Raw genomic sequence first — 10,002 nt, 5'->3', positions numbered from 1 at the left:
TTTTTTTTTTTTTTTTTTGTCCCAATACTGTAGGAAGTTTCTGGTGGGATGTCAGGACTCTACTTGTAGCCAATCCTCTTTCAGGAACTTAAAAAAAAAATAAAATAAAGGACTAGAAGGCAACTCTTGTGCTCTTTCTGATTGTATAGAACTAGAAGAATTATAGGACATGGAGTAGGAATTAAAATGTCTCCTTTGGCTGGGCGGTGGTGGCGCACGCCTTTAATCCCAGCACTTGGGGGGCAGAGGCAGGCGGATTTCTGAGTTCGAGGCCAGTCTAGTCTACAGAATGAGTTCCAGGACAGCCAGGGCTACACAGAGAAACCTTGTCTAGAAAAAAAAAAAGTCTCCTTCGAAATATTATATTAGCAATATTAATTGGTACCAGTACAATGAACTTAGATGCAATTAAACACAATGCTTCCACTTCAGAGTAAAGAGGAGCTGTTTGATTGCAAGGATTGCACGATGAAAATAATCTATAAATATTAGATTATTATGTTAGGCAGTCAACATCACAGGCACACCTACTCCTTGTTTGTTTATGAGCATGTGTAGCCCAAGCTAGCCTTGAATTTATAGCAGTCCTCCAGGGCCAGCACCCTGAGTTCTGGAACTACAGGTGTAAGCCATCCTATTCAGCTACAGCCTCTTTAATAGAGATGCAGATTGCAGGCCATGCAAGCACAACTGAATTGATGCAGCTTCATCCTGAATATACTTTTCAGTTCTGGGGGCCACATTTGAAGAGAGATTTGGGCTAATTTAAGTACAACTGAATAAGAAACAACCATTAGTGGACCAATTAGGCCACCATGTTCCAATTTTCAATATATATATATTTTTAGAAACATATATAATTTAACCTGAAGAAGACTTTGAGGTAGTTTATGAATATTCGAGCTGCTATGATATAGAGCAAAGAATGCTGAGATTTATTCTAGCAGGAAGAAGTGAGACAGTAAGGAGAAGTTAAGAAAGCAAGCTGAAATTCTTTCAATGGGGCACCAGGGACTCCAGCTAAGACCCTGCCCCATGACCTCCAACCCTCCTTAAAGCACACCATAAACTGCACTTCGATCCCCTGGGCTTCATATTCCAAACCCTACCTGCTTTCTCAGAGGTTACACCAGCACCAGGAAGATCTCTGCTTTCCTAGAGATCATGCTGGTTCCATGGACCCCAGAGGCTACATCAGCATACAAAATCCCAGAATTCTTGTAGGCTACAAAAGCCCCAGCAAAGACACTCTACTGGACCTGAAGACTTGCTGATCACCAGAACCCAAGGCCACTCAGGCCAGACCAGAGAGGAAACAGAAACTAAGAGGAAAAAAGCCACCATTCCCCTCCCCTGCCCTGCCATCCAACAAAGATAAACCTAAATCTCTAATAACACCAAAACAAATGAGTAGAGGCCAGCTAACACGATCAACAACAGAGAGAACAACAAAGGACAAGCAGAGCCCAGCTATCTATCCTAGTACAGCAAGCCCTGGATATTCCAACACAGCCAAAGCACAAGAAAATGGCCTCAATCCAATCTTATGAAGATGATAGAGGCCTTTTAAAGAGAAAATGAAAACACCCCTTAAAGAAATACAGGAAAAAAACAAACAGGTAAAGGAAATGAATAAAACTGAAAATGGAAGTAGAAGCAATAAAGAAAACACAAACAGAGAACCCTGGAGGTAGAACATGTAAGTAAGCTAACAGGAACTACAGGCATAAGCATCACCAGCAGAATACAAGAGATGGCAGAGAGAATCTCAGGCATAGAAGATACAATAGAAAAAACGGATACACTGGTCAAAGAAAATATTAAATCTAAAAAGTTCCTGAAACAAAACATCCAGGAAATCTGGGACACTGTGAATAGACCAAACCTAAGAATAATAGGAATAGAAAAAGGAGATTTCCTACTCAAAGGCCCCGAAAATATTTTCAACAAAATCATAGAAGAAAATTTCCCTAACCTAAAGAAAGAGATGCCTGTCAATGTAGGAGAAGCCTACAGAACGCCAAATAGATTGGACCAGAAAAGAAAATCCTCTTATCACATAATAATTAAAACACCAAATACACAGAACAAAGAAAGAATACTAATAAAACAACGAAAGGAGATCAAGGGGATACACATTGGAAAGGAAGAAGTCAAGTATTTGTATTGGCAGATGATATGATAGCATACATGAGTTGTGGTCCTCCTTTCTCCCCAGGAGCTGTTGTCTCCCGGCCCACAAGGACAAAGGGAGCAAGAGTTCCAATGGCCCATGAGAACAATGAAAATGACTACCAGGATCAGCTTCAGAGAGACAGCTCAACTTTAATCATGGTAAATCAGGGGCTGTATAGTTTTGGGAGAAGGGGGCAGGAATATCTAGGGTGGGTACATAGATTGGCTGCAGTTTAGGGTACCTCATTTGCATAGAGAGGCATTCCAAGAATTCCGGGTGCTGGTAACAGGTTCTTACCAGGAGAAGGGAAGTTGAACTGTAACCTCCAAAGCTATAAGACATTCCACAGGAAAAGGCTGTGGGGGGCTGGGGTTGGGGCTCCCCAGTCAGGGTCAGATAAGGAGAAATCCTGCTGGGAAAGGGAGTCCTCCATTTTATGCCTAACTCAAGAGAACTATCCAGACAATGGTAAACTACCTTAATTAGCAGGACCCAACAATAAGTGACCTCAAAAATTCTACCACAGAACTCCTACAGATGATGAACGCCTTCAGCGATATGGCTGGATACAAAATTAACTAAAAAAGAAGATCAGTAGCCCTTCACGATAGCCACAAATATAAAATATCTTGGTGTAACTCTAATGCGGCAAGTGAAAGAGCCATACGACAAGAACTTCAAGTCTTTGAAGAAATAAATTGAGGAAGATATCAGAAGATAGAAAGATCTCCCATACTCATGGATTGATAGGATTAACATAGTAAAAATGACCATGTTGCCAAAAGCAATATACAGATTCAGCACAATTCCTATCAAAATTCCAACACATTTGTTTACAGACCTTGAAAGAATTAGTCTCACTGTGTCCTGGTTTAGTTTCTGTTTCCATGATCTGTCCATTGCAGAGAGTGGGGTGTTGAAATCTCCCACTACTATTGTGTGCTCTGTAATATGTGTTTTGAGCTTTAGTAAAGTTTCTTTTATGAATGTAGATGCCCTTTGATTTGGAGCGTAGAGGTTCAGAATTGAGAATTCATCTTGGTAGATCATACCTTTGATGAATAAGAAGTGTCCCTCCTTATCTTTTTTGATCACTTTAGGGTGCAAGTCGATTTTAGTCAATATTAGAATGGCTACTCCAGCTTTTTTCTTGGGACCATTGTCTTGAAGAATTGTTTTCCACCCATTTATTCTGAGGTAGTGTCTGTCTTGGTCCCTGAGGTGGGTTTCCTGTATGCAACAAAATGTTGGGTCCTGTTTACGTACCCAATCTGATAGTCTATGTCTTTTTATTGGGGAATTGAGTCCATTGATATTAATAGATATTAAGGAAAAGTAATTGTTGCTTCCTGTTATTTTTGTTGTTAGAGCTAGAATTCCGTTAATGCGGCTATCTTATTTAGTTTTGTTGGAAGATTACATTTTTGCTTTTTCAGGGATATAGTTCCTCTCGTTGTGTTGGAGTTTTCCATTTATTGCCCTTTTGAAGGGATGGATTTGTGGAAATATATTGTGTGAATTTGGTTTTGTCATGGAATACTTTCGTTTCTCCATCTATGGTGATTGAGAGTTTTGCTGGGTATAGTAGGCTGGGCTGACATTTGTGGTCTCTTAGAGTCTGTATGACATCTGCCCAGGATCTTCTAGCTTTCATAGTCTCTGGTGAGAAGTCTGGTGTAATTCTGATAGGCTTGCCTTCATATGTTACTTGACCTTTTTCCCTTACTGCTTTTAGTATTCTTTCTTTGTTTTGTGCATTTGTTGTTTTTATTATTATGTGGCGGGAGGAATTTCTTTTCTGGTCTGATCTATTTGGGGTTCTATAGGCTTCTTGTATGTTCATGGGCATCTCTTTCTTTAGGTTAGGGAAGTTTTCTTCTATAATTTTGTTGAAGATATACCTATTATCCTTAGGTTTGGTCTTCTCATTGTGTCCTGGATTTCCTGGATGTTTTGGGTTAGGATCTTTTTGCATTTTGCATTTTCTTTGACTGTTGTGTCAATGTTTTCTATGGTATCTTCTGCCCCTGAGATTCTTTCTTCTATCTCTTGTATTCTGTTGGTGATGCTTGCATCTATGTTTCCTGACTTCTTTCCTAAGATTTCTAACTCCAGAGTTGTCTCTCTTTGTGATTTCTTAATTGTTTCTACTTCCATTTTTAGGTCCTGGATGGTTTTGCTCAATTCCTTCACCTATTTGTTTGTGTTTTCCTGTAATTCCTTAAAGGATTTTTGTGTTTCCTCTTTAAGGGCTTCTATTTGTTTACTTGTGATCTCCTGTAATTCTTTATGGGATTTTTTTGTTTCCTCTTTAAGGGCTTGTACCTCTTTACCTGTGTTCTCCTGTATTTCTTTAAGGGAGTTATTCAAGTCCTTCTTAAATTCCTCTAGCACCATCGTGAGATATGATTTTAGATCCAAATCTTGCCTTTCCGGTGTTTTGGGTTATCCAGGACTTGCTGTAGTGGGAGTACTAGGTTCTGATGAAGCCAAGTAGTCTTGGTTTCTGTTGGTAGGTATCTTGCGTTTGCCTTTCACCATCTGTTGATCTCTGGTGTTAGATGTTCTTGCTGTCTCTGACTAGAGCTTGTTCCTCCTGTGGGTCTGTAAGCCTGTGTCAGTACTTCTGGGAGATCAGCTCTCCTCTGGTAAATCCTGGGTGCAGATTGGTGAGTCCCTGGGTTAAAGCACTCCCTGGAGGCAGGCTCTCCACTCACAGGGAAGGGGCAGAGAGGATTGCAGATTCACTGCTGTCACTCAGAGGCTGAGAGGATCCTGTCCCTGCCGCCCTGCGACTCCCCTGTGATTAGTGAGGCCTGTGCCTCCTGGCTGGTCCTGCCTTAGGAAGTCACCAGAGAGAAAAAGGCGGATCTCACCAGAGTCCCTGGGTTAAAGCCTAAAGTCAGTTTTTAAAGATAATATTGTTTCTGCTTCTCGTTCTCTTATTCTATAACACTGGATAGGTGAGGTCATTGTTTGTTATTTAATTTTTCTATTTTAATGAAGCATCAAATATTTACTAGTTGTCTTTACTTAAAAGTCTCCTATCAAAATTCCTGTTTCAGGAAAGGAAGAATCTAGCAACAGAAGGCAGCTGTCACTTTGGATGTGTGAGGTTTACAGTAGAATGGGCTGAAATTTGGGGGAGAAACCCATATATATATGAAGGATGGTTGGACTTGAATCAATTGATCAAACAGTGTGGGAGGGGCCTAATTCCTAGAGAAACACATCATCAAAAAGCTGAGGTGGCTGGAGAGATGGCTCAGTAGCGAAATGCTTGCTGCGCTTGAAGAGGACCTGGCCTCCATCCAATACCCACATGAGGAGGCTCACAATTATCTGCAACTTGAGTTGCATGGTGTCTAAATTCCTTCTCTGGCTTCCACTGTGTACCTGATCACATAAGCACAAACTCACGTTCACACACACATGTACCTATAGTTAAAATAACTCGCCAGGCAGTGGTGGCACATGCCTTTAATTCCAGCACTTGGGAAGCAGAGGTAGAGGCAGGCAGATTTCTGAGTTTAAGACAGCCTCGTCTACAGAGTGAGTACCAGGACAGCCAGGGCTACACAGAGAAACCCTGTCTCGAAAAAAAAAAATCTCTTTTTATGTTGTTTGTTTGTTTTGTTTTGTTTTGTTGAGACAGGGTTTCTCTGTGTAACCCTGGCTGTCCTGGAACTCACTCTAGACCAGGCTGGCCTCGAACTCATAGCGATTGGCCTGTCTCTGCCTCCCGAGTGCTGGGATTAAAGGTGTATGCTGCTTCTGCCTAGCAAAATAACTCCTTTTTTTAAAAAAATGAGGATTTTGCTAGCAAAAACTCAGCAAGGGACAATAGTATAAAAAGCAGACAAGTCCAGAAAGCTGGTGGGTCTTCCCTCTGTCCTCGGCTCTGATAAGATTCTGCATGCAATCCTGTTTCTTGGCAAGAATGCTAAGACAGTGATATCTATACTGAAGGGACAAATGGAAGTCAGGGCAGACATACGCACTGGGAATGATACATTGGAGAAGAAGCCACTAGGCAAGGTGTGACATTCACTGAAGGCTTGTCAAACTGTTGACAGTATTATGACCAAAAGGAGAACTGACTCTGCGATGCTCTGGCTATAAAAGAGTTCACTACAATCAAGACATACAGGTGCATGAAACTCTGCAAGGCTTGTTCTGATTTTTTTAATAGTGTAAACTTATTTAATCTTCAACTAGAAGTTCAGTACTCCTGGCTGCATCCTATCACCAATGACTAAATAATTAATTCACTTGAAAAGAAACCGTCCAGATAATCTTACGAAATAAACCATCTCTCTGGCCCAGTCCTCACTCTGTCGGTCAACGGATAACCATGCAGTATCTGGTTACTGTAAAATGAATCCCTCCGATCATTCCCTGGAGGATTTAACTTCCTAAACTCATTTGCTTTTGTGTTCTTTTAAAAACTAGTTTTAAAAAACCGACTTCTCTTGCTGTCAATATCTGATTTAAGTGAGTTGTATATACTTCAAGAGTTTAATTACTAAAAAAAATTTCTCATATAATATGTCCCTACATAAAGTGTGTGTTGCTAATATGTTAAGAGAAGGACCTTTGTAGCAAGTGGGGCCCTCAGCATAACACCAAACAATCTATTGTTCCTGTTGAGAAGACCTTAGAGTCTTATTGTCAACTCAGGGATAAAGGGCAAAAATGGGAAATTCATTGAGAATTTTAAGTCTAGTTTAAGGCTCAATAGAAGAGAAGGGTAGAGTTCGATTAGGATTGTGTAAAAATTACAACATAATGATTAAGAGGGGAAGACCAGCAAAGCGATGAATTTTCAATAAAAAAAAATCCAAAAAATTTTGATATGAAAATTCTCATCAATGCTTCCTTCAAGTGAGTGAATGGACTAAGAAACTCCTAGATCAGCAGTAATGTTAGCTCTAATTTTTATTTCTATCAGGCACAAATCTTTTTATTGTACATGCACATATTTCTATCTGCCAGTGTACACACAGGTGGGCATAGGTCAAAGAGAATGTCACTTTAGAACTAGAGTGACAGACAGTCATGAGCCATTCAACATGGCCTATGAATTGAATCTGTCCTCTGCAAGAGCACCTAGCACCCCTAACCTTTGGCCATCTCTCCAGTCCAGACATGAGTCTGCGGAAAGGGATTGCTAAAGTAGAAAGCCAACGGGTTAATGTAAATGCAGCTGCATAGCATCTAAAGTGTCATTTCTCAAAATGGATCTCACTAAAGGAAATAGAGAGCCACAAAAATTTTTGTAGACAAAAGGTAATGTGCACATTAGTATTTTTATAAATGTTATAACTAAAATATAAAATGTTATTCACTTATCAAACTGAATACAAGGACATGTATACATATTCATTGATGGAGAGATGGAGGGAGGGAATGAATGAATGAATGAATGAATGAAAAATCTAAGTTAAGGAGAAGCTGGTCAAATATCTCATTCTATCTCCGGGTTTCTCCTTCTTCTTTGGGTTCCACTAAATGTGTCCATCACTGTTTGTTTGTTTGTTTTTTCCTTTTTTTTTTTTAAACTTTTATTGCATTATGATGAGAAAAGTTACATGATTTCAATTTATCTGAATTTGTTAACATTTAAAAACATATTTTAAGTAAATAGAATTAAATCATATTCTTGTTTCCCTTTTGTACCCCAACTCCTCCCAAAGACCCCCCCTTCAATACCTACAATATCTTTTTTGTCATATTCCTTAAAATTTATAAAATATTATAACAATAAAAATAAGTATTATAAGAGTTGTTTGATATAAAACAACAATCAATATAACAGTCTTATGTAGATGCTCATCTACAGCAATAGTGAAAATACATTTTTCTCAATATAAATTTTAAATAACTCCAAACATACTAACTATATATTTCAAATAATACATCACTGCTAGTATTTTCTTAAATGAACATAAATATATAAAGTCTTTTTGTTTGTTTGTTTTGTACTTAGTAAAGTTTAAAATATTGGCTCTTACTGTGGTACAAGCCCAAAATAAGAACAATTTTTAGACACTGAATTTTATTGTAATAAGGCTGTACTTCAATGACCCTCATATCTCCAAAGGATTTTACCTCCATTGTAGCTAAGCTGAGAGTTGACAGTTCTGTTGCACCAAGAAATGAATTGTAGTCACGATTTTTGGATACAGACTTCCTGCTATGATCAAAGCTATTTGACTTGAGTGAGTGACTTTATTCTCAGCCCACAGAGAACAGATTACATTCATTTAAGAAATGGTGTATGTATTAAGATGGTCTATCCATAAAGTCATTCACCAACTGTTTCAATGAACAATGGTTCTGCTTGGTGAGTGGCACAGACATTAGGTGAGGGTAACAATTTGGTTCATTAGCTGTGATAATTTGGAAAAGCCTTCATCTCAGAAAAAGAGTAACTTATAAAGTCCTCTTCTTCAAACTTGATACAAGAATTACAAATGTCAAGCAAAGTATTCAGTCTCATTCTTTGTTGTTCTTTTACAAGCAACCTCCATAGTTAATTGTCTGTGTTTCTTTTGGGTATATAAATACTTTTGAAATATATAAGCTGAAAACCATAGTATAGTGTTAAAACATAAAATAAACAATACTACTAATAGAGATGCTGAGATAGGAGAAGCAAGATTTCAAGACCCTTATGTTGTACACAGCCAGACACTGTCACAAACAAACAAGCTGAAAGTGTATATAGATTGTACAATATTGGACCTATTTCTCCAATTACCAAATTAAAGAGACCATTTGATGACAATCAACAAATTTCCAATTCCTCATATTATTGGATTTCAATCAATTAGGATATGTTGGTAATGTTAATTTTCATATTAAGAAAAAGTAATTGTCACTTCCTGTTGTTTTTGTTGTAAGAAGTGGAAATAGGTTTGTGTGGCTTTGTTGAAAGATTACTTTCTTGCTTGTTCTAGGGTGTAGTTTTGCTCCTTATGTTGATGTTTTCCATCTATTATCCTTTGTAGGGCTGAATTTGTGGAAAGATATTGTGCAAATTTTGTTTTGTCATGGAATATTTTGTTTTCTCCATCTACGGTAATTGAGAGTTTTGCTAGGTATAGTAGCCTGGGCTGGCATTTGTGTTCTTGTAGGGTCTGTATGACATCTGCCCAGGATCTTCTAGCTTTCATAGTCTCTGGTGAGAAGTCTGGTGTAATTCTGATAGGCCTGCCTTTATATGTTACTTGACCTTTTCCCCTAACTACTGTTAAAATTCTTTCTTTGTTTAGTGCATTTGTTGTTTTTATTATTATGTGACGGGAGGAATTTCTTTCCTGGTCCAGCCTATTTGGAGTTCTGTAGGCTTCTTGTATGTTCATGGGCATCTTTTTCTTTAGGTTAGGGAAGTTTTCTTCTATAATTTTGTTGAAGTTATTTACTGGCTCATTACCTTGGGAATCTTCACTCTCTTCTATACCTATTAGGAGCTTTTTGTTTTTTGCATTTTCTTTGACTGTTGTGTCAATGTTTTCTATGGTATCTTCTGCCCCTGAGATTCTCTCTTCTATCTCTTATGTTCTATTGGTGATGTTTGCATCTATGACTCCTGATTTCTTTCCTAGGTTTTGTCTCTCTTTCTGATTTCTTTATTGTTTCTATTTCCATTTTTAGATTCTGAATGATTTTGCTCATTTCCTTCACCTGCTTGATTGTGTTTTTCTGTAGTTCTTTAAGGGATTTTTGAGTTTCCTCTTGAAGGGCTTCTAGCTGTTTACCTGTGTTCTCTTGTATTTCTTTCTTTCTTTTCTTTTCTTTTCTTTTTTTTTTTTTTTTTTTTT

At 38.2% G+C, this 10,002-nt stretch overlaps 1 long non-coding RNA gene across 1 annotated transcript in view; it reads left to right on the top strand.

The window, feature by feature from the left end:
* LOC116098702 overlaps positions 1–2,939 on the top strand; it is a 3,427-nt gene extending 488 nt beyond the window's left edge. The window contains exons 2-3 of the long non-coding RNA XR_004121917.1: positions 2,219–2,334; positions 2,703–2,939. This is a non-coding gene — a long non-coding RNA (uncharacterized LOC116098702). The remainder of the gene's footprint in view (positions 1–2,218; positions 2,335–2,702) is intronic.
* Positions 2,940–10,002: the final 7,063 nt, after the last annotated feature.

Source organism: Mastomys coucha, unplaced genomic scaffold, assembly GCF_008632895.1.
Source record: "Mastomys coucha isolate ucsf_1 unplaced genomic scaffold, UCSF_Mcou_1 pScaffold20, whole genome shotgun sequence".
NCBI lineage: Eukaryota > Metazoa > Chordata > Mammalia > Rodentia > Muridae > Mastomys > Mastomys coucha.
Note: the sequence above shows the minus strand (reverse complement) of the source record. Positions and strands in the feature narration are given on the sequence as shown.